General features: G+C 39.5%; 1 long non-coding RNA gene across 1 annotated transcript; it reads left to right on the top strand.

Moving 5' to 3' along the window:
* Nucleotides 1–13,172: 13,172 nt before the first annotated feature.
* LOC144330538 (uncharacterized) lies at nt 13,173–22,415 on the top strand. Its single transcript, XR_013396835.1, has 4 exons — nt 13,173–13,334; nt 16,212–16,308; nt 19,421–19,599; nt 20,197–22,415. It is a non-coding gene; the product is annotated as an uncharacterized LOC144330538 (long non-coding RNA).
* Nucleotides 22,416–27,285: the final 4,870 nt, after the last annotated feature.

The raw sequence follows: 27,285 nt of genomic DNA, 5'->3' as shown, positions 1-27,285 counted from the left end.
ATCTAGTCCTTCTGCCTAATTATTCTATTGCTGTCTCCACTATACCACGATAAAATAATTTAAACATAGTTTTCAAAAGTTATTAGGCCTTTCAAAATTCTGAACCTGATATATAATTTGCATTATTCCACCTTGTGGTGAGAAGTGATGAGAAGAACAGTAGATGAAGATCACAAGACATGGGTAATATTGACTGAGGTTCTTAGTTGCAGCCCATGGGATTCCCTGTAGTTCACTAAGCAGAAAGGGAGGAAGTCCCCAAACCATTGCCTATCCTGGCACCACTAAGACAGCAGCTGCTCCTACCATGGACGGGAGCTGCAGAGTCAGGAAGCTGCCTGTGCCCTGAACAAGAAGTGGCTGAACTAGAAAACTAATGAATTGTAGACACTGTGACTGTTGGCTTCCAAATTCTACTGCTTCTGTCACAATATGGGGCCCCAAAATGGATGCCCTGCACCCTGTCTCTCGCTCCACGCAACTTCGATCTGAATGAAAGTTTTATGTAAGTGCATTTGAATAGCAGTACCTACCTCTACGCAGAATCTTTCCTTCAAATCAGACTGGAAAGTGGTATTTTTAGCATAAGAGAGAGGCCCAGTAGAAGAGGGTTAGAATGGCTCATGAGTGATTCAATCCCCAGTATCACACACTGGTTTTAATCCTTCTTGGATGGTCGTGTGATCTTGGGACAATTTGAACCTCTCTAAAACCTCAAATAAAACAATGGATGTGAACGCAATTTATTGTAAAGAGATTTACAAATGCTAGTTATTTAGTATTACTCTCCATGCCATTTGCACCCTTCTAGCTATTCCGGCTTCTGTTTAGCCTGTGTGGTGTGCCAGTGGATAAAACACAACGATCTTACCAGAATACAGTACCACCCTTTTATCCAATCCCTGAATATATCTGCTCATGAAAATAGTACAAAAGGGACTGGGGCGTATGATATCTTTAGCTTGGACTTATTTCCATGGCTATGTTTAGAAAAGTGTTTTAATGAGTCTTCTTGTTAGCAGGCTACAGCTTAATGCCATTTGGCTCTCCTTGAAGACTATTCTAAAACTATTCCTGATCTTGAGACTTATTTTACTTTAAAGTAAGCTGGCACACTGTGAGCCTTCAGCTGGTTCATTAATCACCTGGTGAGAAATTAGTTACCTTAGAAAAGTTACTGGTGTCCTTTGGCAAAAGTTTGGCCTATTAAGAAAAAATTTGAAAACTACATTCATAATCTAACTTGCTCGCCTGGGGAAACTGACCTGCCCTATGGATGTTAACCATTTTCCGGTGGTGTAGGGATGTCTCATGCCCAGATGATGGTCCATCTTGATTTCCAGCCTTCCTTTCTTCTCACCTACCATCTATTCCCTCCCCATGATCTTTGCTATGCCCCACCTCAATTATTTTTATTTCCAGAGCTATGTAAAATAAAAATGTAAAGTACATTCCGACATATGCTCGTTAAGTTCTCTTGGATAACGAGCCATAGTTATTGTGGGTGAGAAAGAATGCTCACTGATTCATTTTGTAGGGAAAACATGACAGAAATTAATTTTCAGTATTGGCAGGTATTTGTACTTACACTTCCCCGTGCTTAAAAAATATTTCTTGCCAGTTGAAAAATGAATTCAACATCATGATTTGTAAATATTGCTTATAAAGATTATGAAATTTTCTGTAAGAAGTAGGTTATCCCCACTGTGTCTGCAGAGTGAGAACCTGAACTCTTTCTGATGATGCCTGAGTCCTTGGGCAATCTCTCTGGCCCTCAGTTGTCATCTGCATAAAACAAGATGAGTTTCATCTCTAACATTCTATGAATCTATGAATTTTTAGCTAAAAGGGACGTCTCTTGCCCATTTCACAGATCTACCCCTAAATAAGAATATTAAAACATAATACTAAAGGGGCTTTCCTAAATTCTCTTCTCTATCTTTCTACTTTTTTTCTCCTCTCTCCTTCTCCTTCCATCTGTCTTTTCTCCTTGCACTAATAGACTTTAAAAAACAAAACAAACAGACTCTGAAGAGTTGTCTTTCTTTACATAATCAGAGCTGGAGGCAGACACGGCATTTAAGAGGTAAGAGTGGAATTACCTTTGAACTTCCGGACTTTTTCTTAAGGGAAGTACTAGGACATACATCACCAGAACTGTGTCAATGGGGAAAGTTTTCACTTTCTTCCTTAGCCTGGTTAGTTATCACGAGTAGTTACATATTCAAATGAATCTGTCAGGGACAAGAGTCTGGTGCTCGAGTTCCTGCTCGGCCCGATGACATTGATTTGTGAGCATAATGCTCGGCTGCGGGATGTGTGACAGATAAATTTTATCAAAATTAAGGCACAATTAAACATTTCATCTTCCTAATTACTGGCTGTAGATTCAGCCTGATGACCATGTGCTGTAAGAAATCAGCGACCATTACACATTTTAATGGAGCACAGCTGTCTTACAGCTTGGTAATATTTGCACAGTGCCACAGAACTGTAATTTATGATAAAAAGAAAAAATGTGTATTGGCGCTTTTTTGCCAAAATAGATTAAGGATTCATATACTTTAATGAGATTTGGACCTAGTCTTGGATTATCGTTATAAATGATTTATGTGCATGTTGGTCGACTCCTGTAGTTCAGAGTTGATTTGTGTTTTGGTCTACCAATATGGAATTCAATATTTATTCTTGAGCCAATACCTATCACTTTCCCCCTTTTCTCTTTCATGTCTTACCTTTCTTTCACCTCTTACAAAGGACGGATGGGGAGGTGAACAAAACGAAAAGGCAATAGCAAGAAGGACTTTGTTGGGAACAACTGAAGCTTCTTTAAAACTCAGGGAGCGAGTTTAGGGAGATGATGGACAGCAGAAGCTGAGCCACATGGTCCTCTCGGCACCACCCTGTCCCTAGATACAGCCACGGGGCAGAGCCACACGTGGGCCCGGGGACCAAGTGCAATTGCAGAAATGGCATTGCTCTCCTGAGAAGTGGGGTGATCACGATTAAACTCTCCTGCTCTGTATTTTATAAATGGGGGAACGACTAATTTCCCCTCCCTTCCTGGGACTCATAAGAGTGTTAATGAAGATGATTATGAGTTATTTATAATTATAAAAGGCAACGTGGCAGTGCTACATCTCCTGATGCCTACCGAAAGGACCTCCAGGCTGTGAGTTTGGCACTTCTTGCTGTTAACTACTGTTGGTGCACATTTCTCTTTAGGACTGTTCTTACTGAAAAAACACTTGAAAGTGCCTATGTCTGTGGATGAATTGCTTTCAACAGATTGGGCAACAATAAGGTCACAAGCAGTCAAAAAATGTGCATGGAAATTGTATGTGAACCTTTATGCCCCTGGTGCACAGTTGTTGTTAATAAATTGAAGAGTAAATGTAAATTGTTATATCCTATTAGTAATTATTACGATGATTAAACTTGTCCAGCAAGTTGACGTCATAATCTCTAATCCTCCTTCTATGAAAAAGATGCGTCTCTCTTCAGAAATATTTCTTTTCAGAAAGCACAGTGGATGAGAGAAAAAGGCGAGATACCAGAATCTACACGAATCTGCTCAATTTAGGTGTTAACTTGCCTACTGAAAACAGAGAACATATCCTAATGAATTCAGTAGGCCTAAATATATACATGTAACAGGGAAGGAAGAGCTCATCTTTTTATCATCCCAATCTTCTCCAGGCTTGATTTATTTCGGCACTCATATGCTGGAATGCTTCATACTGTACCAGGTTGCATATGCTTGTACACTAATTCTCAATTGCCGTATGCAGTTTGTGACAACCATCTGCTTCGACCTCCCTTTGAGTTCTTTCTCCCACTCAGCCCAGCTGAAGTAAAAATATGGACAGAAACAACTTCTGCAGGGAAATGAAAAAGTTAATAGGAGAGTTAAAGTTACATTGTGTATCTGCCTTTCGCATGGATGTGCTCCTGCCACTTAGGCTTCACTTATCAAATATTTCTGAAGTGCAAAGCCTGACACTTAGCAGAAAGCTGTAAAAAATGCCATGTTTCCTCTGACAGTCTTGGCTGTGGAGGAAAGGTAATAATAAAATATGTACATCCAGTGCACATGCCAACGCTAGAGCCCACAGCACTGCTCCAGCAACCTAGACTTACAGTATGTAGCACCTTGTCACACACCAGAGGGAGAGGGGGGAGAGGAAGACGGAAGAGGGAGGCGAGCATATTTGAAAATGCCTAACAAGAAATCAACAACACATTTTGGAGTTTGACTTGAAAAGGAGGGTTGATTTATATTTCCTAAAAATTATTGAATTAGAAGGTAGGAGAAAGAGCCTCTATAATAACAGAGCTCAGCTCTTGTATGTTTTTGCATAGAGTGTGAAAAGAGAAAACAGAGAAAGGTGTCTGAGAATTTTTAAAGAGAGACCATGCATTTGTGTATTCATGTTTGGGAGGGACATTGAACAAAAGAGTGCGGAAGTTACTAGAAAATATCCCACTGTCCTGAAAGTAATAATATTACATTTCACCTAATCACAGGCACTACTAATTGTATCAGACCTGATCTTATGAATGCTGAAATGTGAAAAAGTGATGTCTTAAAATTAGTGAGAAGCCACACGCGTGCGCGCGCGCGCGCACACACACACACACACACACATATTTTCCATCTCCAAATTGATCAAAGTGTGGTGTATAGATCTTTCATACCATGGTTGTGTCTAATCATAACAATAAATAGAAAAATGGCCTTGGGACCACAAGAAGAATAGATGGTAGGGGAGATTAATGGGAGAAGAAGGAGAGAAATAAATAACCGGAGATGAGAAAGAAGAAAAACTGGAAATGTATAGAGAAGAATGTAAGAGAAATCTGAAGTAATACGGTTACATTTATATTCAGAAGACTGCCATCATAGTCTCTGTCTTCCAAAAGCATTAGTGTTTCCTCAGGAAAAGCACAAAGTGAGAACATCAAATGAAATTGGCAGATAAAGAAAAAAGAAACATCCTGGATATAGTTCTGATGAGTTTCAGATGGAATCAAATATAAAGCCTGGTGAATCATTACTAAAATGGGCAAAATACAAGTTCAGTGTGTTCTCTTGGAGTCTGAACTGCCAGATTCTATCTAATTATAATCGATCAATTCTAAAAGCCACAAGTCATGCAAACATTATCTGTTGCATTTTACCTTTAAATTTAGGTGGATTATCGGACGAATTTCAGTATAAATATATCAGAAGCAGATTGTATAGCTGGGATATATGCAACCAGATTGTATAGCTTGCAACTATTGAAATAATTTTAAAATTCTTTTAGGAAATCCCAGAATAATTGTTAATGATGAATTGAGAACATGGGCTTTGAAATCAGACAGGCTGGGTTAAAAGTAAGCTGGAGTTTTGACTCTGCCATTTATTAGGTTATAGACTTGACCCTCAGTTTCTTTGTCTATAAGACAATTGAAAATAGCACCTATTTTACTGTTGTCAGGCCAAAATGAGACAGTATACGTAAGTAACCTAGCACAGTGCTCAGCACATAATAAATGCTCAGTAAATGATAGTTACTCCTCTGAGAAAAAGCTTCATGGAGACGGAGAAGAGAGATGCTGAGAAATGACCAAGGACAGTTGTGGTGCATGGGGCATTAGTTTTTTCATGGGCAGGCAAGGACGTAAGATGTTAAATTTGGTCATTCGAGAAAATGTGATCATATTTTGTCATCATATGACGGTGGCACTTAAATATAAGGATCATTCATGCCACTGATTCTTTGGCAGATATTCTATAGAACGGTGGTACATCACTCCATTTCTGGAAATACAATTTTCTCCCTCCCAAATTAAACTGCTTTATCTCATGAAGGATAAGCCTTTCCACTTTTGTTGATTAATGCTTGAGGTCAGGTTGAAATGTGTAGGACTAACGGTGTTTGTGGTTGGTGTTACATATTATGTATATAGATTGTAGACACATACGCTTATTCACGTATTTTTAAAATCTTTTGTAATTTCAATTTTCAAAGGTGGTCTCTATTTCATTTCTCTTCATCTCTTCCAGAAATTGAAAGACTTGATCGCTTTCATTGTTATTTTCAGCTAACTGGTTTCATCTACTTTGATTTGTGTTATATGGCAGAATTTTTAGATACCAGATGCCTAAAACACATAGGTTAAAAGCAGGTTGATTTCAATACGAGACTATCATTTTACAGTTTAATGAATATATTTAAAAATTCCACAGTTACAAGCCCGTTGACACAGGCACAGTGAAATTTTTATTCTCAGCAAATAATTCAAAGCAAAAATGTTTTCTTCAGATCCTGTGTACCTATCAGCCACTGATGAGAGCCCAGCACCTGACACTATGGTTTACGAAAGTTCGAAATGGAGGAAGAGGAGATGTAGCTTGGGGCTCTCGTTAATGGTTACAGAATCCTCACACTGCAGCCAAGGCTGGCAAAGTCAACAAGAAACAGCAGGGCTTAAATAGCTCACTGCTAGTCCTAGCAGGGTTCTTGTCAGTCAAATATATTCACTGCATACCTATTGTGTGCAGAATGCATCTTTTCACTTGCCAATTCAGCACTGAGAGGTTGGTTTAGCTTTTTTATCTTTATGACCTGCAGACTGGTAACAGCCTTTCTAGCAGTATGTTCATTTTAACAATAATTTATTCCAATAAAACAAGGTGGATGTTCCCTAGATATGGCCACCATATGCCCTGAATTTTCTGAGATAATCCTGATTTTATGTAATTTTGTTTTCATTCCAATAAAGGCAATGAGTGAAATACATAATGAAATGTGATTTCAATGTTTTATGCTATTCTGAGATTTTATATAATGAATTGGCAAGTCAGAAAAAAAATATTTTGCTAGATTGTGTTTATGAATTTCTGGTTTGGAAAATGTGGCTACTGGGTGGGCCTGGTATTCCTTATAAATAGATTTTATTAACATTGTTTTTATGTGTACATGGTTTTGCACAAAACCGTTATATTTCAGGAAGGTGTGCTAGCATCTATGGGCATCTTTGACTCCATTGATAACTTCCCAGCTCCTCTGTCTCATCCTTCAAGGCACACTGAAAGTTACATCCTGATGTAGTCATGGATCTTACATGTGTTAAGAATCTTTAAGTTTCAAATCACAGAGACCCCAGCTCAAACGGACATAAACAACAGAGGAGATTTACTAGATCACACAGCTGTGAAGGGCAATCAAGACTGGCTGTAATTGAAACTTAACCGGAAAACTCATGTGATGTCATCAAAGATTGGTTTTTATCCCAGTTACTCTTATCTTTTGTGTTTATTTCATCCTCAGACTCTACACAGGGACCCCTGACAGTCTTCCAGGTGCCATCAGGGTTTCCAAATGGCTCAAGCAGTTCTAGATCTTGCATCTTCACATCTCACTGGCAAGGAAAAGAAAGAGATTTCTTCAGGTAGCCTCCATGGAAGAGAGAAGCCTTTTATTTCTAGAAGCCGAAACACACATTTCCTCTGTTTCATTGGCTCTGTTTAGGTTCTGTGTCCTGTCTTCAACCAATTATTTGGCTGGAGAGATCACAAGTGGACTTAAGCTAATCAATTCCCACTTTAAAATTTGGGTATGAGGTCAATCTTATTTATATCATGAAAGGTGATTAAAAATAGTTCCTCCAAAGCAAAATTTGAGTTCTGTTATCAGGCTATGGGAGGATGCTGGAAATAATAAAACAACAAATGTTCACTATAAGTCTGTGTTTGAGCATATTGTAAACACACACACAATTTCCTAGAATAAAAGTGCCTGCAGTGTAAAAACAGTCATATCACGTAGATGTTGATGTTGAGTGGCCAGCTAGAGTTGACTCACGCATTAGCTGAAAGTTTCTTTCTCAAAGATCAAACACACAGCTCATGAGATGAAATTTCATGCCTCATACAAAGTGCTACCCAGAGAGACACAATTTCACTCATAGGTAGTCAAAATTATGAATGTGAAATTAGGAAAGTCCAAGTGGGCAGAACAAAGAAATACAATAATATTGACCTTTCTTTTAAAAAACATGGGCATTATGAGGATTCCCTGAACCACCGAAGAATGAGGAATATTCTAGAATCAGGGATCTAAAGTGATACAAACCCTTAATATGATAGCTCCCAAACTTGCTCCATTATGAGTATCACTGAAGAAGTTTTTGAAAAACAGAGATGCTGATGTTCTACTTCAAACCTCCTTAATCAGTATGTTTGTGGGAAGAGCCTATTAACCTATACTTTAACAACAGGCAACATACATTGACTTTCTCTGCATTCCTACTTGTCTACTGTAAAAGTCACATAAATTTATGCAGAATTGGGAAACTGTCACTCAGAACTGCTTATTCACCCATTTAACTAATATTTCTTTTATTTTTATTCTGATTTAGAACCTCCTTCCAGGCAGCAAATATACAGAGAAGAATAGTCAGATATGGCATCTGGATTCAATAAATTTATGGTGTAATAAGGGATACAGTTAATAAACAAGAAATATCTAGACATATGATTACAACTATGATATTTACTACAAAGGAGATGTGTAGGATGCTAAGAGAGTGATTAGAAGGCCTAGCCTCATCAGAAAAGCCTTGAGGGCTTATTCGTTTGTCTGTCCAAGCATGTGATACAATCGAACCTCCAGTACGAGCTGACAAAATTTAGGGTTAGTCTAAGATAGACCATACTTCATTACAGCATGACTAGGGAAATAAACTGTACATTTAAGAAATCTGTGGAAAGAGAAAGGGTAACATTCTCATCCCTCGTGTTTATCTTTTACAGATCTCCCAAATGTTTATTTAAACAGAGCTGAAGCTATTTCCTGGTATCAAAGACCAAATTCCTAGAACTAAGGGATTGTTGATTTTGCTTTCTTCAGCAATTACCAAGGCAAATACCAAGATCATGTATGTAGATATGAATGTTGATCCTACGTGTTTGAAACAGGCCTTTCAGACCACTGCAATTTAGTCAAATAGTTCAAGATTTCCTGTGTCATTTCTCTCATGTAAAATTTGAATAGATCAATGCAGGAAATGTTTTGTCACTTATATTTGCAGGAATAGATTCTATTCTATTTGTTTTCTATTATTACTGTTTCAGTGTGATGGTTTAATATTTAGTAAAACAGTGCCATTATAATGCTTCTCTTATAAATGAGAATTATTGTTGAAATATGTCACAGATTTTCATTTTAAATACCAAGGTCCTGCCTGAAATTTGTTGATTCAAATAACAGAGCAGAAATAAAATGTTTTGTCTTACTGGATATCCTTTCAGCTCCCAAGTTGGTATAGAAATTGGAATTTTATCAATTCAACGGTTGAGATTAAAATACTGTCTAGTAAAAAATGCTATGTCAAAGGCAATAGAATAAAAATAATAAGGTGATTCTTTATAGCATTTAGCTGAATATCTATGTTATTTTCATTTCAGGTTGATAGGCCACTATGGAAAAGTTTTCATGTCACTAACAGCCAGGATTTTAAGATTCCATTATTCTTGTAAATCCATTTCTTGTTTTCTTCTCAAGTGGTTTGTTATGTAATATATTATTTAATTTTGACAGGATTTTAAAAAACTATCAAATTTATAAAATAACTCTTTGAGACTGAATTACATTGATCAATATTGCCATAATTTTCTAGCATCTTAAAAGCACAACTCTGTATCTCTATTCATTGTAAAGTACTTGTTACTCGGTTGAGTTTGCATTTTTGGACTGGGATCCCAATCACTATCAAGCTGAGTCTTCTTTTCACACAGTTAGTTACTTGTTTTTCATAAGTGCATTTTGAGTTCTGCCCACATGAAACTGCAGTATCTTTAGTAAAATTGAAAACTCAATCAATGAATGAATATTTTGGTTTCAAAGCCTAGCCACTTGAAAATACTGAGATTGCTGGGTTGTTTGGTTATCTTGAGGGTTTTTGTTTTGTTTCTTTGCTTTTCTCTTAGATGTTTTGCATCAAAAAGATATAGCCATAGAAAATCCCTTTTACTAAGCAAATGAACACACTTCTCTTCCTTATTTAACAGTCTTTTGTCTGAATAATATCTGGGTTAGACGCTACAGTATCAACATGATAAGCTGCAATTCTTAGAAGGAAAACCCCTGGGAAAAAAGTAAAAAGCAAAACAAAACCATTGTCTTCTTATGAGTACTGGGTATTTGGGGGGTGCTTAGGTAGTACACTATTTGTCTAAGGCAGGAAAGGATAAAGTCAATGAGTGAAAAGAAGACTTAATTACAAAGTGGTGAGACAGAGACCTGATAATATCATTTGAATTCCTGGGTCCAGCCATGCTATATTCAATTTTAAATTCTTCAAATTTATGAGTCATAAACTCCTTTTTAAAAATTCAAGTTACTCTAATCCTGACTGATATATCACATGTTAAAGAAAAGTACCAATGATGGAGGCTGGGCGCGGTGGCTCACGCTTGTAATCCCAGCACTTTGGAAGGCCGAGAAGGGTGGATCACGAGGTCAGGAGATCGAGACCATCCTGGCTAACATGGCGAAACCCCGTGTCTACTAAAAGTACAAAAAAAATAGCCGGGTGTGGTGGTGGGTGCCTGTAGTCCCAGCTACTCGGGAGGCTGAGGTGCGAGAATGGCGTGAACCCGGGAGGCAGAGCTTGCAGTGAGCTGAGATCACGCCACTGCACTCCAACCTGGGTGACAGAGAGAGACTCCATCTCAAAAAAGACAAAAAAGAAAAACGACCAATGATGCAGAATTATTTTTGTGGTTATGAAAGAATAAAAACATAACATTATGTTATTTATTTATTTAATTTTATTTTTTGAAACAGAGTCTTGTTCTGTCGCCCAGGCTGGAGTGTGGTGGCATGATCTCAGCTCACTGCAACCACTGCCTCCCAGGCTCAAGCAATTCTTGTGCTTCAGCTACCTGAGTAGCTGGGATTACAGGCGTGCATCACCATGCCTGGCTAACGTTTGTATTTTTCGTAGAGACAGGGTTTCACCATGTTGCCCAGGCTGGTCTTGAACTCTTGGACTCAAGTGATCTGCCCACCTCAGCCTCCCAAAGTGCTGTGATTACAGGCATGAGCCACTGTGCCCAGCCGCATTATGTTGTTTATATTCATGCTCTTAAGCAGCGATATTATAAAGTTTGATAAGATGATAGTATTTCCTTATGCATGTAAAGCTATTGAATTAGAAAATAGGTTAGAGCTCACAGGAACAGAAAACCAAATACCATATGTTCTCACTTCTACATGGGAGCTAAATGATGAGAACACATGGACACATAGAGGGAAACAACATGTATTCCTCAAACACTGGGGCTATTGGAGGATAGAGGGTAGGAAGGGGAAGAGGAGCAGGAAAAATAACTAATTGATGCTAGGCTTAATATCGGGGTGACAAAATCATCTGTACAGCAAACCCTCAAGTTTACCTATATAGCAAGTAACATGAGACACAAGTTTACCTATGTAACAAACTTGCATGTGTATCCCTGAATTTAAAATAAAAGTTAAAAAAAAATAGGTTAGAGCTGATGACAGTTTCACTGAAGGCAAAATAATAAACAATATTTTCACATATTTAATTTAATAATGACTTTTGTAATTATAGGATATAGGAGGCTCTGCAACAGCATATTCTACAAAGAAAAAGATAAATGAACAGAATTCACTCTAAGATTCGCCATGGATATTTACTAGTCAACTTGATGTCCCAAACCATCTGCCTATCTAACGCAGCTGATCTTAAGTCCAGTAAGTTCCATTTGCTAATACATGGAACTGTATACTATACATCTGGGAAATATTGCTATAAAAACAGGAAATTAAAAACTTTGGTCAATTAAACTATCCATAAAATTATTGAATAATTCCATATAACTGAGACCTTGTGGAAAGATAAGTTTTAATGATTCTCAAGCAAGAAAAAGGCAACCTGATGTGAAAGAAGAATTGTGGAATCCTTGGAACTTTTATAGGCACTTTACTTCTTGTTTAGCATTTATCTCATACACGGGGCAAATGCATTCAACATTTTAGTCCAGTTTTTTTCTTGACACAGGTAGCATTGAATGAAGTAGGTACTTGTACTTTATTTAAATGTTTACAATAAAACAGACATCCTACTGGACAAATGAACTTTGTTTTCCATGCCCAACTTTCTCTGTAAACTAGCACCACAATAGGCTACAATTTGGTTCATTCCTAGCACCAAAGATAAGCTTACGGGTGCTCAGATGTTTGAGGTATGACAGAAAACCATTCTCTGGAGGTCTGACTTTTTGGACAAATTTCTTCTTACCTAATAAACATGCTTACCTACAGGGGACTGCATGTGCTCTTTATACTTCTGCACACCTCTCTGCTTTTGTCTTTCTTTCTTTTTTTTTTTTTTGTAAATCTTTCCTCTGCTTCCCATCTCTCCTTGTCCACAGTTATAGATGACCGTGTTTTTTTTACTGGTGATGCTGCTTCTAGTCATAGCTAATAACAAACTTCACCAATTTTTATTAATTTTCTTTGCTTGTTATATTTTCTGTCACTCCCCATGATTTTTATGACTATTATCAAGTACCTGGTTAACTTTGACTATATACTGGTTATTATACTGAGAAATTATTTGGAGGATTAGTATGAGGCATAGAATGTTTATGCCTTCCTCCAGAGAGAGTGTAACGGGTTGAATGGGTTGAAGTGTGTGCACCAAAATTTTAGATGCTAAAATTCTAACACCCAGTATCTCAGAATATGAGCTTACTTGGAAACAAGGTCATTGCAGATGTAACTAAGATAAACACTTTGGGAGGCCAAGACAGGAAGATCACCTGAGGTCAGGAGTTTGAGACCAGGCTGGCCAACATGGTGAAAGCTAGTCTCTACTAAAAATACAAAAATTATCCAGGTGTGGTGGTGGGTGCCTGTAATCCCAGCTACTCTGGAGGCTGAGGCAAAAGAATTGCTTAAACCTGGGAGGTGGAGGTTGCAGTGAGCAGAGATCACGCCATTGCACTCCCCCAGCCTGGGTGAAAAGTGCAAAACTCCATCTCAAAACAAAACAAAACAAAACAAAACCCGATGAGGTCATACAGGAGCAGTGTGTGCCCTTAATCCAATTTGACCGTTGCCCTTATAAAAAGGGGGAAATGTGGACCTGCATACACACACAGAGGGAGAACATCATAAGAAGTTTGGAGTTGGCTGCCGTAATTAAGGGATGACCAGAAGTTAAGAGACAGGCCTGGAACAGATTTATTCCTTGCATTCAGAGGGAACATGGCTCCGCTGACACCTTCATCTTGGGCTTCTAGCTTCTAGAACGTAAGTTTCTGTTGTTTAAGCCACCCAATATATGGTACTTTGCTATGGTAGCCCAAGGGAACTAATAGACTGAGTATTCACTTGCTTCCCCTATGGGCAGGGATAAGGAAATCCATGACTTTGGCCACAAGTACATTCTATGTTCAGAAGTTGATACTGAACATTTAACCTCACTTGCCCTCCTTCGACAAGCTAGTATACAGAGACAGTTACTGACTAAGTAGTCAAAGACGATAGAATTCAAGAGCAAAGTAGGTTGAGACCAGCCTAAGCAACACAGCAAGGCTCCGTTGCTACGAAAAATTTAAAAACTTAACTGGGCATGGTGGTGCATGCCTGTACTCCCAGCAACTCAGGAGGCTGAGGTGGAAGTATCGTTTGAGCCCAGGAGTTAGAGGTTACAGTGAGCTATAATTGTGCCATTGCACTCCAGCCTGAGCAACAGAGCAAGACCCCTGTCTTAATAATGATAATAATAATAGTTATTATTATTATTCAAGGCAAAATAACAGATATGGGAAGGCCCTGCAAGTCAAGATGTAGCAATCTTCTTGTGTTGCATGTTCTGCCACATTTTACACATGTGTTTGCAATCTCAGAACATTAGCAAGTGTCCTTTACCCTACACTACTCAGCCTGAGTAAAAATATGCTTTCATGGCCGGGCACAGCAGCTCACGCCTGTAATTCCAGCACTTCGGGAGGCCAAGGCGGGCGGATCACGAGGTCAAGAGATCGAGACCATCCTGGCCAACATGGTGAAACCCCATCTCCACTAAAAATACAAAAATTAGCTGGGTGTGGTGGTGCACGCCTGTAGTCCCAGCTACTTGGGAGGCTGAGGCTTGACAGTTGCTTGAACCCCAGAGGTGGAGGTTGCAGTGAGCCAAGATTGCACCCCTGCACTCCGGCTTGGCAACAGAGCGAGATTCTGTCTCAAAAAAAAAAAAAAAAAAAAAAAAAAAAAAAGCTTTCACAGGATACATTTACAGTTTAATGAGCCAAGCAGCCAAGTTTCCTAAAGAGAGGTCATTTGAAAGAAGGGATCAATATACTTTTTCCAGACAATTAGATATTTTAAAAAATAGCTTTTTCATTAGACAACTAAACCAAAATTTTTAGAGATGCATTGGATGTGCTTAAAAGCAGATTAATAAAGGAAGCAAGTCCTTGACTATAATTGAAAACTTTTTTGATTGAAACTTTTATTATTAACCAACTTAATATACTTTTAGAATTTATCTAGGCTTCAGCAGAACATTTTTGCAAATTTTTCTGACTTTCCCTTGTCATCAGGCTAGTTTATAGGCTGCTTGTCTTCTGCCATGCATCTCTCCTACACCATCATGAATGTCTATTTGCATAATTCTTAGCCCCAGGCCTTGAACTATTATACAAACAAAAATAGCAATGCCTTATATCTGTATAGTGCCTTCGAGTACACACGGCACTTTAAACAGCAGAACCTCCCCTAAACCAACTTCACTAACACACTCTACCAGATATGGCAACTTCTCATTTGTTGCATGCCACGATGAGGACCAGTGGCTCTCAGGCCCTTTGTCAACAACCTGGTCACCTTTTTGTCCAACAACGAGCGATTTCTGCAAAGTCATGTTTGTCCTTAAAGTTGTTTAAAGTCCTTGTTATTGTAATTGTGTAATTTAAATAAATGTCATGTAAGCCAGTAACATTGGAGTACAAAAAGAAAGAGAATCATATCTATAAAACCTAACACCAATATTTCAGAAGAATCAGAAAAGGTGAACCACAAAAAAAATTAATTTCAAATTGGTTGCACGGCAGACATTATAAAAAGAATTGGGAAACAAATTTGGAAGAATTCACATGGGTTGCTTTCTAAATGTCTATAAAATGTTATTTTACTTTAAAGGCACAAACTATAAATCATAAACAATACAATTTGTGTGTGTTTCCTCATCTTCCACCATGCATGGTAGGCAGAGTAATGCCCCCCTGCACTTCCATGACCAAAGACTTTTTTTTTTTTTTTTGAGACAGTCTTGCTCTGTTGCCCAGGCTAAAGTATATGACACAATCTTGGCTCACTGCAACATCTACCTCCTGGGTTCAAGCAATTCTTGTACCTCAACCTCCCAAGTAACCAGGCTCTTGCCACCATGCCCAGCTAATTTTTTGTATTTTTAGAAGAGACGGGGTTTCACCATGTTGGCCAGGCTGGTCTTGAACTCGTGACCTCAAATGATCCACCTGCCTTGGTCTCCCAAAGTGCTGGGCTTACAGGTGTGAGCCACTGCGCCTGGCCCCAAAGATGTTTATGTCCTTATCCTATAAACATACTGCCTGCATGACAAAAATGACTTTGCAGATGTGATTAAGCAAAAGATATTGAGATGGGGAGAAAATCCTGGATTATCCAAGTGGAAAATAACTATACATTTATGTGTTTAAGATTAAAATTTAAAAAATTGTAGTATGTATACATCGTTTAAAAAATCATTTTCTACTGAGCTGACTTTGTAATTCTTTGACCAACTGTGGCTTCATATGCTTCAAACAAGAGTTACTGCTCTCTCTAGGATCCTATTTTATCCACAGGAGTCCTGTGGAGTCCATTTCACAGTTGTAGTCAAGGTTTTACTTTTGTCTCTCTCTTTGGCTTTATGACTCAGGTGGAGAAAATTATTTCACTTCTTAGTAATTTTTATTTATGAAAAACTAGGTGCTTGGACTGGTTACTATATAAGGGACTTTTAAACTCTCAAGGTCTCTGATTTTAATATTTTCATCAAATAATTTGACTTCTCTCATCTATTTAACTTGCAGCTGAAACCCTTAGGTGTATGTGTGGTTCAGCACTGATTTAACTTAACATTAAAATTTCTGCGCTTCACAGCTGTTGGATGCCCCTTAACCAAGGACTGAGGGCTCAAATATTTGAAGAATGCTGGAGTCAGGAGACCAAGATTTCAAATCTGACTGACACTAACTAGGTGGGTGTTCTTTGACAAATCTTTTAGCTTTTCTGGGCCTAGTTTTCTCATTATGAAGTTGGAGTCAGTAATCTTTAAGGTCCCATTTAGCTCTACAATTCTATGATTCCATAATTCTGATTCTAAGAAAATCCAGTTCTGATAAATGTATTTCTCTTCAAGGTGGGAAGAAAGCTATGATGGCTACATAGGATAGCTACGCAGATTCCTGTATACTCCCATGAATAGCTTCTCCAGAGAATTGGAAGTGTCTAGGTCCTACAGTTTTTCATACAACTCTAAGTACTAAATTTAGATACAAATTACTTTTTGTCAAGATAGACTCGTCTCAGTCATGGCTGTAGCTCTCCGTCCCACAAGACACAGGGAGTTTCCACTCGGTTACGGACATTGAACAGGATAGCAGGGTGGGCTGCGGTGTCTCACACATTAGGACAAATCAGACGTGAAAACAGATCAATCATAATACACCTGGTAAGTGCTGTGACAGACTAAAAGTAGAATCCACACATAGGAGGAAGTGATTAACTGCAACTGTAGTAATGGCAAATGCTTTTGAATGCTGGTGACCCGGGAGATACATCCTGAAAGTTCTGAAGAGGAAGTTCAGGGTCAGGGAAGCATTTCAAGCAGAGAGCACAGCCTGTTCCAAATGCAGAGTTGTAAAAGGCACGGCATGTTTGGGAAAAGGTGGGGATTTCATCATGTATAAACAGAGAGCAAGTGAGATAAAAAGGACTGGGAAAGTACATGGAAGAAAAAGTGAAGGCCATTTAAGCAAGAAGGAATCCACTGAAGTTTCTACCCAGTGACACGGCATGATTGGATGCTATTTTTGAAGAGTTAGCTCTGAAAGGTACTGGAAGGATGCAGACTGGGCTGGGGAGGCTTGATGGAAGGAAAAGAGAGAGGAAACTTTGAGACATAATGAACACTAAACAAAAGCAGTGGTGTTTGCAGCCATTTCAGAAAAAGAATCCATTGGCTTTTATAACTGAGTATCCTTTCTCAAAGCACCACCCTCTAACCCAGGAGGGGCTGCCATGGCACTGACTGTGTCTCAGCTCATTCTCAAGAGCAATGAGGCATATTTTACAATACAGAACTCCCCATCATCACCACTGGTAGCACACAAAAAAAATCACATTTTAAAAACATATTTAAACAGAATTTACAAGGATTCAACGGATTATGAAGTAGTTTCTTATCCCCCCTCACAGCTATGAATACATTGCAAAATCTAGGACAGTTAAATACTGTATTTAAATTCAGATGTGATATATACATATGTTACTTATTCTTTTTATAAAGATCTGCCCTAGTGAAATTTAATTAGCCTTTGCAAGTTTATATACTGTGTGTGTTGGAAGGGTGGTTTAAACCAAGCTGGTTGTTTTAACCCGACTAAATTCTCCAGCCTCACCAGCAGAGAGGTGTGTCAGAATTAGATTTCACTAAACGTGATAAAAAATCCAAATAACAATGTCTATAAAAATAGAAGTTTATCTCCTGGGTAAATAAATATGATCTGTAGCACAGAGCTGGGAGTTGGTAAAGCAGATTCACAAAGTCCTCGTCATCAGAAGCTGAGGCTCTTTCTATCTTGCAGCTCTGCTGTCCACGCCGTGATTTCTACCTCATGATTCAAGATGGCGGGGACAGCCCAAGACATCATTTCCTCACATACTAGGGGAAAGAGGAAAGAATGCAGACAGCTGCACCTCTTTAAGGGCTTCTTGGAATTCATATGTGACATTTCTGCTTGCATACAAGTAGAAAGAATATATTTACATGGCAGCAAGGGAGGCTGAAAAATAGACTCATTATTCTAGGTGGCATACGTTAGCTAATAACGGGAGGGTCTATAACTAACAAAGAAGAGCTGAATGTCTATCAAAAGATAACTAAACTAGAAGTCTTTGCTAGGAGGAGGAACTAGACAAAGTATGGTAATGATAGTGGGGTCAAAACTAATTGCTATGGTAATCTAAATGACTGGTCAGTGACCAGCTTCACAATTTAAAACCAATTCTCAGCAGCTCGGGTATAAACTGCCTAGGAGATATATCAACTAGGAGTATGGGAGTGGAATAGCTTGACTACTCTAGTTTCTTATGTAATGTGTGTGTGTGTATATATATACACACACACACGCATATATACATACACATATATCATGTATATATTGCAAAAAAAAAAAAAAAAAAATTAGAAAGGTAGGTGGAGTAGTTTATCTCCAGGATAGCTTCTCTCTTTGTATGTACAGAGGGGAAGCTCTGAAATCATATGTGTTCTTTGGAGAAAATAGAGATAATAGGTGATATACATTCTTTGCATCAGGGAGGAAAACATTTTATATTATTGTATCACCCACACACCTTCACTTATACTGACCCCCAACTATGACCCTCTCCAATTCTCTTCTCCTTCCAGACTGATGCATATGGCACTCTGCTGCCATCCCAGGGGTTCAGTGTCACACCCAGCTTTGTCCACTCCAAGGAGCACTCACGGCTCCAGCACCATTTTTCCCACTTCATGCTCTATTTACCCACAGGGGAAAAAAAAAAAACTAATCTTAATAAACCAACCTGCAGTTCTGGATTGAGAAATACTCATGGTTGATTGGTCATGCCTCTCTCCCAAGTCACATGAGAGCTTGTTTCCCCTAGAAAGCTTTTAGTGACTCAAATGAGTGAATGGAGAGGCTAGTTAAGGGAGATGACTTTGGAACATCAGGGACTCCTAGTGCTCTTTAAATAGTTTCATATGGAGATGACCCAGTGGGGGAACTTATCATTCTTGAACATAGTCTTGGCACAAACTTGTGTGTATTAACAACCTATATATTAGGTAGGCAACTGTAAAAATTTTAGATAGGGCAGAAAAAGAAAATATTAAAATGAAAATGGTAGGTATGGCAGTTTGTCATCAAGATAATTGCCACCGAGTCCTTCCCTCCTCATATGGGCCTACCATTTCCCCATGGAGACGTGAAGTCTAGTCCTCCCCTCCCTCTTGAATCCAAGATGGCCTTAGGGATTTGCTTAAGCAATGAGTATGAAGCCTTGCAGTTTCCACTTGGGTCTCTTGTAATGCTTGCTTTTGGAAGGCTTACCTGGGAGAAACCAGCTGCTCTATAGAAAATGCAACTATCCTGTGAACACCATGCTATGGGAAGCCCAAGCCACGTGCAGAGGCCCTGGAGGAAGAGATTCAATGTGGCGAGTGAGAGACCACATATATGAGGAAGCCATCTTAGAAATGGATCCTTTGTCCCACCCATTCCAGGTGAGGCCATGTGGATCAAGATGACCCCTTCTCAAATTCCTAACCTACAAAACATGAAGGGTAAAATAAAATAGGCGTTAAGCTCCTAAGGTCTGGCATACATAGATAATAAAAAAGTAGTTTAGAACGAGAATATAGTGTAGGAAATGTGGATGAAAGATAAGCAAGAGGTAAGATAGGGTTGAAGGATTCAAAATGATCTGTAAAACTATGAAGTCATCAATATAAAGCTGAATTTCAATGAATGAAAAAGCCAGGTGATAGGGAGTCAATCCATCAAGTAAAAATGGAAAACATGTCTAAGGAAATAATATATTAACATAAAGACAGCCTCTCCCAAAATGAAAATAATAATCTCAGCAATAAAGAAAACTCAAATAGCATTGCAAATGCCCCAGAAGAATTGTGTAAAAACCAAAGTAACGTTAACAGAAACTTGGGGAGGAAAATCTCATTGACATTAGCATTCACATTTCATATGTAATAACTATTTATTGAACCTATATTTGGGCTAGAAGTTGGTAATATATTGATAGAGGAGACATAATTCTGCTATCATGGAGCTCACAAATATGTTCTATCTAATTTTTGTCCTAGAATGATAACTCAATGACCTCTCCCATTATAAAGGAATACTGACACCTCTAGTTTGTACAGGAATAGCAACATCTCTACATTGTCAATAAGAAGCCATATCTTTAAGAAAAGAAGACAAATATATCAGGAAAATATAGAAAAGCGAAGCATGGAAGCTAAAATCTGAAAAAAATGAAAGGATGCTAACACAGGGTCATGCCTTCTGAGAGGTTTGTTATCGATTGATGAGAGGTTGCAACACTGGATACAGAAGAAAGTTTCTCATCCATCTGGAGGGGAGCCTGCTACTGCTTTTTGGAAAAAGAGAAAAGAGGATTAAAGAAGAGGATCAAACAAGAAATAAACAAGAAAAAAACAAGAAGTGCATCTTGCTTCATATATTCCTGAAAATTCCTATATAATTGGAATCTGTTTTTAAAGCCCAAGTATATTTGTCATCTAGAATATCATAGTAACCCTTATGGTATATTGTCAAGAAAGCAAAACTCCACAGGCATACCTTCATTTTTAAAAACATTGATATAGACTTTCACATTCATAATTAATTTTGCTGAAAGTGGGGTCTCCCCATATTGCAGTGCAATGGGGGATACTGGAGTTTTTAAAACTTCAAGACTCATTCGCAGCAGCAGCAAAGAATAAAAAGAGATACAATCACTGATGGTTCTACTCCTTTGACAGTTTTAGCCAGTTTTTTGAAGTAACCATCTGTTTTCTTTCCTCTAGATAAGTCTAACCTGCTTTATAAACTTTTTTCACTCTCACCTTCCCTCCTTTACCCCACCCATTGCCAATGTCCCTCTACCTGTGGCATTTCACACTTGGGGAGAGCTGCTAATGGTTGACAACAAAAGGACTGCTAATCGCACCAATTAAGAGGTGTGAATGTCACTGTTACCTTTCAGCTATGTTACTGAACATGTTAATTACTAATTGTACAGGTGCAGGCTTTTAAGTTCACAAGGTTAACAGTGAAGCACAGCTTTGTTTGAGCTGTTGGTTTAAATATTGAAAAATCATGGGTAAAGGGCTGATCTACATTGAAGAATGAACAGATGCCATTGCTGTACTTTCCCAGACGGAAAATCTTTAGACTGACTTAGCAATATAATTGACCTTCAAGAAGTGATTCTCTGTGGTGAATCTACCAAAGAACAGGTGTTTGTGGTTCTCTTACTTTACAAGGAGAAGCAGGGCACTTCCCTTATGTCATAAGACTATGGAACTCTACTGGAAGGTCAGTTGAGGGTACTCTGCAAGAAGTGTGTAGAGTTAATTAAAAGAAAATCCTCTAGAGAGACTTTTTGTAAGCTCAAGGTTTCTATATTCATCTCTTTCTGAAAGCTTTACTCATTCATGATTCAGTGTTATAGATATGTCCTTTGGACTTCTTTTTTAAAAGTTTTGCCTAACAAAACACCTGGAGGAGGGAACCTGTTTCAGAATCACATACCCTCAACTTGATGGGAATCTCAAGAGATCACACTGAGTGGCTTCCACTTAGAGAAGGTAACAAGACCACTTTACAGAGAAGACAACAAAGGTCCAAGATATTATACAACTCGCTCAAGGCCACTACATCAAGATTAAGTTGGATTTGCAAAGTGAGTTAGATTTTGGAAAAAGCTAACCTTCAATTGTTCTCCAGGGGAATGAGTAATTACTATGAGGAGCTGGTAATTTTTAGCTTGTCCTCAGGCCTACTGAAATATCTTTGCTCTTTCCTGCATCTGTAAGAGCAACTGTTGTTTTCAGTCATTCAAGTAGAAAGTGTGCGGTAAGTGCCTCTTCTATTTTTGTGGTAGACTCCACAACAAATAAAGAAAGTCTCTCTGGGAAGCCCAAGGGTGGCTTCTTGGAACATAAACTACAAGATTTTGAGAGTCATTGTGCAATAGTAAAACCAGTTGATGGATTTGAGACCAGTGACCTGTGATCACCATGCTCCTTGCTTGTGATGTATCTCTCTGGTTATCTGCCTGACCGCAAGGGATAAAAGTGGAGGTGCTATAGTAGAATGCCTAGGAGTACAGGCTGCTCTCTAAACATAGGGGGCGAATCTAACCCTCCTTTAACCCATGATTAAATGAACGAATGAACCCCAAATTCTTCACATGTGCTTGGCACATTGTAAATTCTCAAGAAATCACTGCTAAACCTCTTATCCATGTAACCAAACACCACCTATGCCCACAAAACCTATTGAAATAAAAAATAAAGATAAATTTGCATAAATAAGAATACATATATGTCAATAAACAAATAAATTCAAATCAAAATGTATGATTTTCTTCCTATTAAGTTAGCAGATTAAATGGTGATACACAAATTTTTCAAGATTTCATATGGAAGAGGGCCCACAAATTCTGTGCTAATAGAGATATATTTGTCTTTTGGTAGTATTTAATCAAAAGTGTTAAACATGGTAGTATTTAATCAAAAGTGTTAAACATATATTGTAGTAGACAGATTCTTCAGGTGGCCTCCATAACCCCACATCCCAGTGTTCATGCCCTCGTGTTATGTCCTCCACTGATGTGTTACTAGACCTTTAGCTTATGTCTAGCCAATAGAATGAATGAAGCAAAAGAGACAGAATGTATGTGATTACATGAATAACTGTGGAGCAAAACTGCTCTGTCAGTTTGGCCTGCTCACTCCAAAACTGCTAGGGGAGAGAAAAATAAATTTCTAGCCTATGTAAGCCTCCATACACGGGGTCTCTGTTATGGCAGCTGAGCCCAAATCCTGACCAATGTAAGAGGTTAAGAAGGAGCCGCTCTACAACACGTTGATCTCTCTTCCTACACCTTATTGTCAGCTCATGGTCTGAAGTTTGCTTTTAGTTTCCAGTGTCACGTATCTCCTGATTACTCTCTTTAAAGGTACAGATATTGGATTCATCTAATAGTCCTACATTTTGAGCCCTAGAGGTTTTAGAACACTTACTGGAACTTCAAGGTAAATTGAATCTATCTAGCTGACTACTACACTTATATGTTTTCCACCCAAATAATTTCTTTTTTTATTTTTTATTTTGAGATGGAGTCTCACTCTGCCGCCTAGGCTGGAGTGCAGTGGCGTGATCTCGGCTCACTGCGAACTCCGCCTCATGGGTTCAAGCAATTCTCCTGCCTCAGCCTCCTGAGTAGCTGGGATTACAGGTGCGGACCATCACACCCAGCTAATTTTTATAATTTTTTTTTAGTAGAGACGGGGTTTCACCATGTTGGCCAGGCTGGTCTCGCACTCCTGACCTAAGGTGATCCGCCCCCATTGGCCTTCCAAAGTGCTGGGATTACAGGCGTGAGCCACTGCGCCCGGCCCAGTAATTTCTAAATACATTTGTTCAGTAATCTTGTACTTACATATCCTTATTCTGAAAGATTGAATCGGAATGATTGGTTTGCTCAGCAGCATTGAGCAAACACAGGCACAACCCCTCTTATTCTGGCTGACGCAAGCAGATGCACCCTCGTTTGGAAAGGTGTATTGTGTGACAACAGTTCATAATAGATAGGATTTGATGATGGCGATGCCTGCAGCTGTTGGCTGTGAAATTTCTTTTTAAGAGAGTAGTTATAATTTAGGCCAGAAGTGAAAGACTATTGCAATTAGGGAGGTGAATTAAAAGGTTTAAATTACCTTGTATGGCATGGGGTCTGTATTCCCAGCTATTTGTCCTCCCAGTATGGTGTAAATCACCATGTCTAGATCAGGAGATGGTGCACTGGAGACTCAGTCTTGGGGAGCATATGGGGAAGGAAGAGAAAGGGTGGATCTGAACTTCGTTAGTTGGCAAATACAGTTCTGTTCTTGGTCTCCCCGGAAATTCATAAACCAAACAGCAAGCAAGGTGGAAAAGGCCGGTTTCCGGCAGAAGCCATGCGTCCCAGGTAGGGCACATACATAAGCAAAGCTCAGGTTTGGGGCAGTTCGGTGCGTGGGTCAGTGGGAAGGAGGGGACTGGTGTTGAAGGAAGACGCAATGGCTTTGCTGCACACCATAATCGTAGTTGTGGGCCGCAGAGTCGCTTGTGTCATTTTGTGTGCAGTAATGAAGCCTGACGAGAGGTCTCCTGCTTGCAGATAGCAGGCTGTTGTCCTAAAAATGCAAACCATCGCCTCGGGCCATGGAATCGGGAACAGGCAGAGGACAGAGGCTCCGGCTGGGCGCCCCACGGCTCGTCCTCCCTTCAGCACTCGCGACTTGGATGTAGAAAGCTGGTCTTTACCCTTGTACATAAGGACAGAGAAGGAAGATTTTTTTTAAGGTGTCCCGGAGACCAACAGCTTTAATCCGGATTTTTTGCAGAGAAGATAGAGGATGAGGGATGCCTACCAGCAATCCTCAAGCCTCCTGTGTTTTCTCATGCAAAATAAGCTTTTGAACTTGAAAGTCTCATGTTCGCCTCCTCCCCCAGTGTCTTCCCCCGCAACGCCCCCATCCTTTCTTTTCCTCTCTGTAGAGTACGAAGGCTGTCGCAGCCACCTTTGGCAAGGCTTTTTTTTTGTAACAATGGTTCATTAATATTCGATGGGGCAGGCATGCCAGGAGATAGCAGGGGTTCATGACCTGGAGGGGGCCTGGCACCGCAGACCTTTGGAAGTTGCCAGCGAGGAGGAAGCCCCTCTGCCCAGCTCTGGATGGGCACGCTGGGGCACTGCTCTGAGAAGCTGCCCTACATCCCTAGGCCGGTAGAAACCAGGCCTGGTCTTTGGTAGCTCTGCCTGGGCCTGAGTTGGCTATGCAAAGGGAGTTGTCCCTTTTTACAGTGTTTGTTTGTTTACTGTTTGTTTTTGTTTGTTGAAATGTTGCCTTCCTGCTTCCCAAGCAGCCTGCTGGTCCCAAGGCTGCAAAGACGTCCTTGACTCTTGAAGCAGGCAATTTGTGAGTTCTAACCTTGTTCCGGCTCACTCTGAGGGACTTTATTACCCACCATCTACATTTCAGAAACCCTCCTTCTCCCTCATGTCAGTCTCCTTGGAGGCACACCTCTGAAGTGGGGGAAAAATGCACTTTTCCTTGTGTTTTCAGGCATCTATTATTTCTATGGAATTCTTGACAGACAACAAAGAATTAAAATAAAAAAAAACAACTGTCGATTTTCTGCTGTCAAGGAAACAAGCTGTTCTCCCCATTTAAGACTCCCTTGGTAAGCCTGGTGAAAACTTTATTAAGAATTGATGAATACATTCAGTCTCTCACAAAAGTCACCTGGAGTCATTTCTAGAACAACACGCTGTGGGGAGAGCTTGCTGAATCTGTGATTGTGAGTGCCGGCTCTAGTGAGTGACCCTGGTTTTCTGAAAAGCCTGGCAAGGGGGGCTGACCAAAGCCACGTCTCCACGCGAGGATGCCCCCGTGTCTCTCCGGAATGTGGACAACACAGACATCCACGGGGTGAAAAGGCAGGACACCGTTCCTCATCCATTTCAAGGTCCATGGCTGCTATCTCCGTAACAAAAAAAGACAGATGAAAAAGAGAAAAGCATAACAAATTTGTTTAATCAAAGTTTTATGTGACACAAGAGACTTTACACATGAAGACCCAAGGCCTAGAAAAAAGTGTATTTTTATGCTTAGGTTTCATGAAGGATGGACGACCATGAAGAAATGTGATTGGACAAAAAAGGGTATTACCTGATGGTAACACATTGGAGGGAACTTAGTGAGGCCTGTGTGTTCGGATTCTTCTTGGCCTTCCTGTGTGGCCTTCCTCCGCCACTCCACCCCTTACCCTAAGGTATGGGGTAAGAACCTTTTGGAATGAGGGTCTTATGGCCTACTTTCATGGGAGCTAGTTTAGAGAGTGACCTCTGTAGGTTTTGCAGCTTGCTATGGGGGAGAGAAGTTCCAGTTTGTATGATATGCTTTGGGGGGGAAATGGGAGAAGGAGAATGGAGGGCAAGAGAAGGTCAGAGAGAATTTCATGCTTCTGAGGCCCTGCTGATCCCCTTGTAGAGTACTCAGCAGACTGAAGAGCCATACTTTGGGCTATCCTGTTCTAAGCCCCAAAACCTTACGACTGTGTGGCATTTTATAGTTCATAACCCCTTCTGCACAAACCACCACAAATGGTTCCCCAAAAACCCTGACAGTAGCTTGGGCATGCGGAGCATAGGGGAGGCACAAGAAGCCAGTCTGCTGCCCTGCTAAGATTTCAAGTACAGGACTAAGCCTGTATCCGCCTCTCTCTGAACTTCTCTCTCTTGCTTTTGCACATTTCTCTCTTGATTCGTATTACTCATTTGCTAATCATTTTTTAAAAATTCCACTTTCTGGTGAAATTCAGCAGGAAATTCAACCTTTTCACCCAGCAGTGCTCATATCCTCACTGACTCTCTCTTCTTCTTGGTTAAGAGCCAGTATATCCACAAACCACTCTGATTTCAATACAACTTAATAAAACTGAACTGTCACCTCTTTGGCAGTACACTGGTTTTCAGAGTACTGGTTCAGATTTAAACTTTGTTCTCTTAATTGAACCTCACAGCAATCCTGTGAGGTAGGGATTCTCAGCGTCATTCTCAGGTAAGGCAGCTTTACTCAGGCAACTGGAACTTTACTTTCTTCTTGGTAGTCCTGCTTCTCCACCACTCCCAGGCATTTGGCTGGCAAGTGGGGCTTGTTCACAGATGCATAAGACCTATTTTCTGTTTCTATGAAGCCTGTAAACCAATAGATAAGCTATGATATGTACACAAAAAATATAATTAAAGGTAGAATTGCATTCCTATGAAAAGAATATGAGCAAATCATTATATTATTTCAGAGAAGAGAGATTATTTTTGGTGGAAGAAATATGTTTGAGTGGTTGGCCAAAGGTGCCCTTTTGCATCACAGGTACCTAGGCTGAATCAGCCTCACTATCTGCTGGCTACTGACTTGGGACAAGTTATTTAACTTCCTTGAGATTTAGATTCCTCATCTGTAAACAGGTTTGTTATACACACAGCATTTCCATGGGGATTAAATGAGATAATGTGTGTAGCTTACTGAGCCTAACACAGAGTGAGCACTCAATGAATGGTAACAATTATTGGAAGACTCTCCATGCATGAGGACTTTGACAGCTAGAAATAGGAC

The sequence above is a fragment of the Macaca mulatta genome, chromosome 8 (assembly GCF_049350105.2).
Source record: "Macaca mulatta isolate MMU2019108-1 chromosome 8, T2T-MMU8v2.0, whole genome shotgun sequence".
In the NCBI taxonomy this organism is placed as follows: domain Eukaryota; kingdom Metazoa; phylum Chordata; class Mammalia; order Primates; family Cercopithecidae; genus Macaca; species Macaca mulatta.
This window is presented reverse-complemented; position numbering and strand designations above follow the sequence as displayed.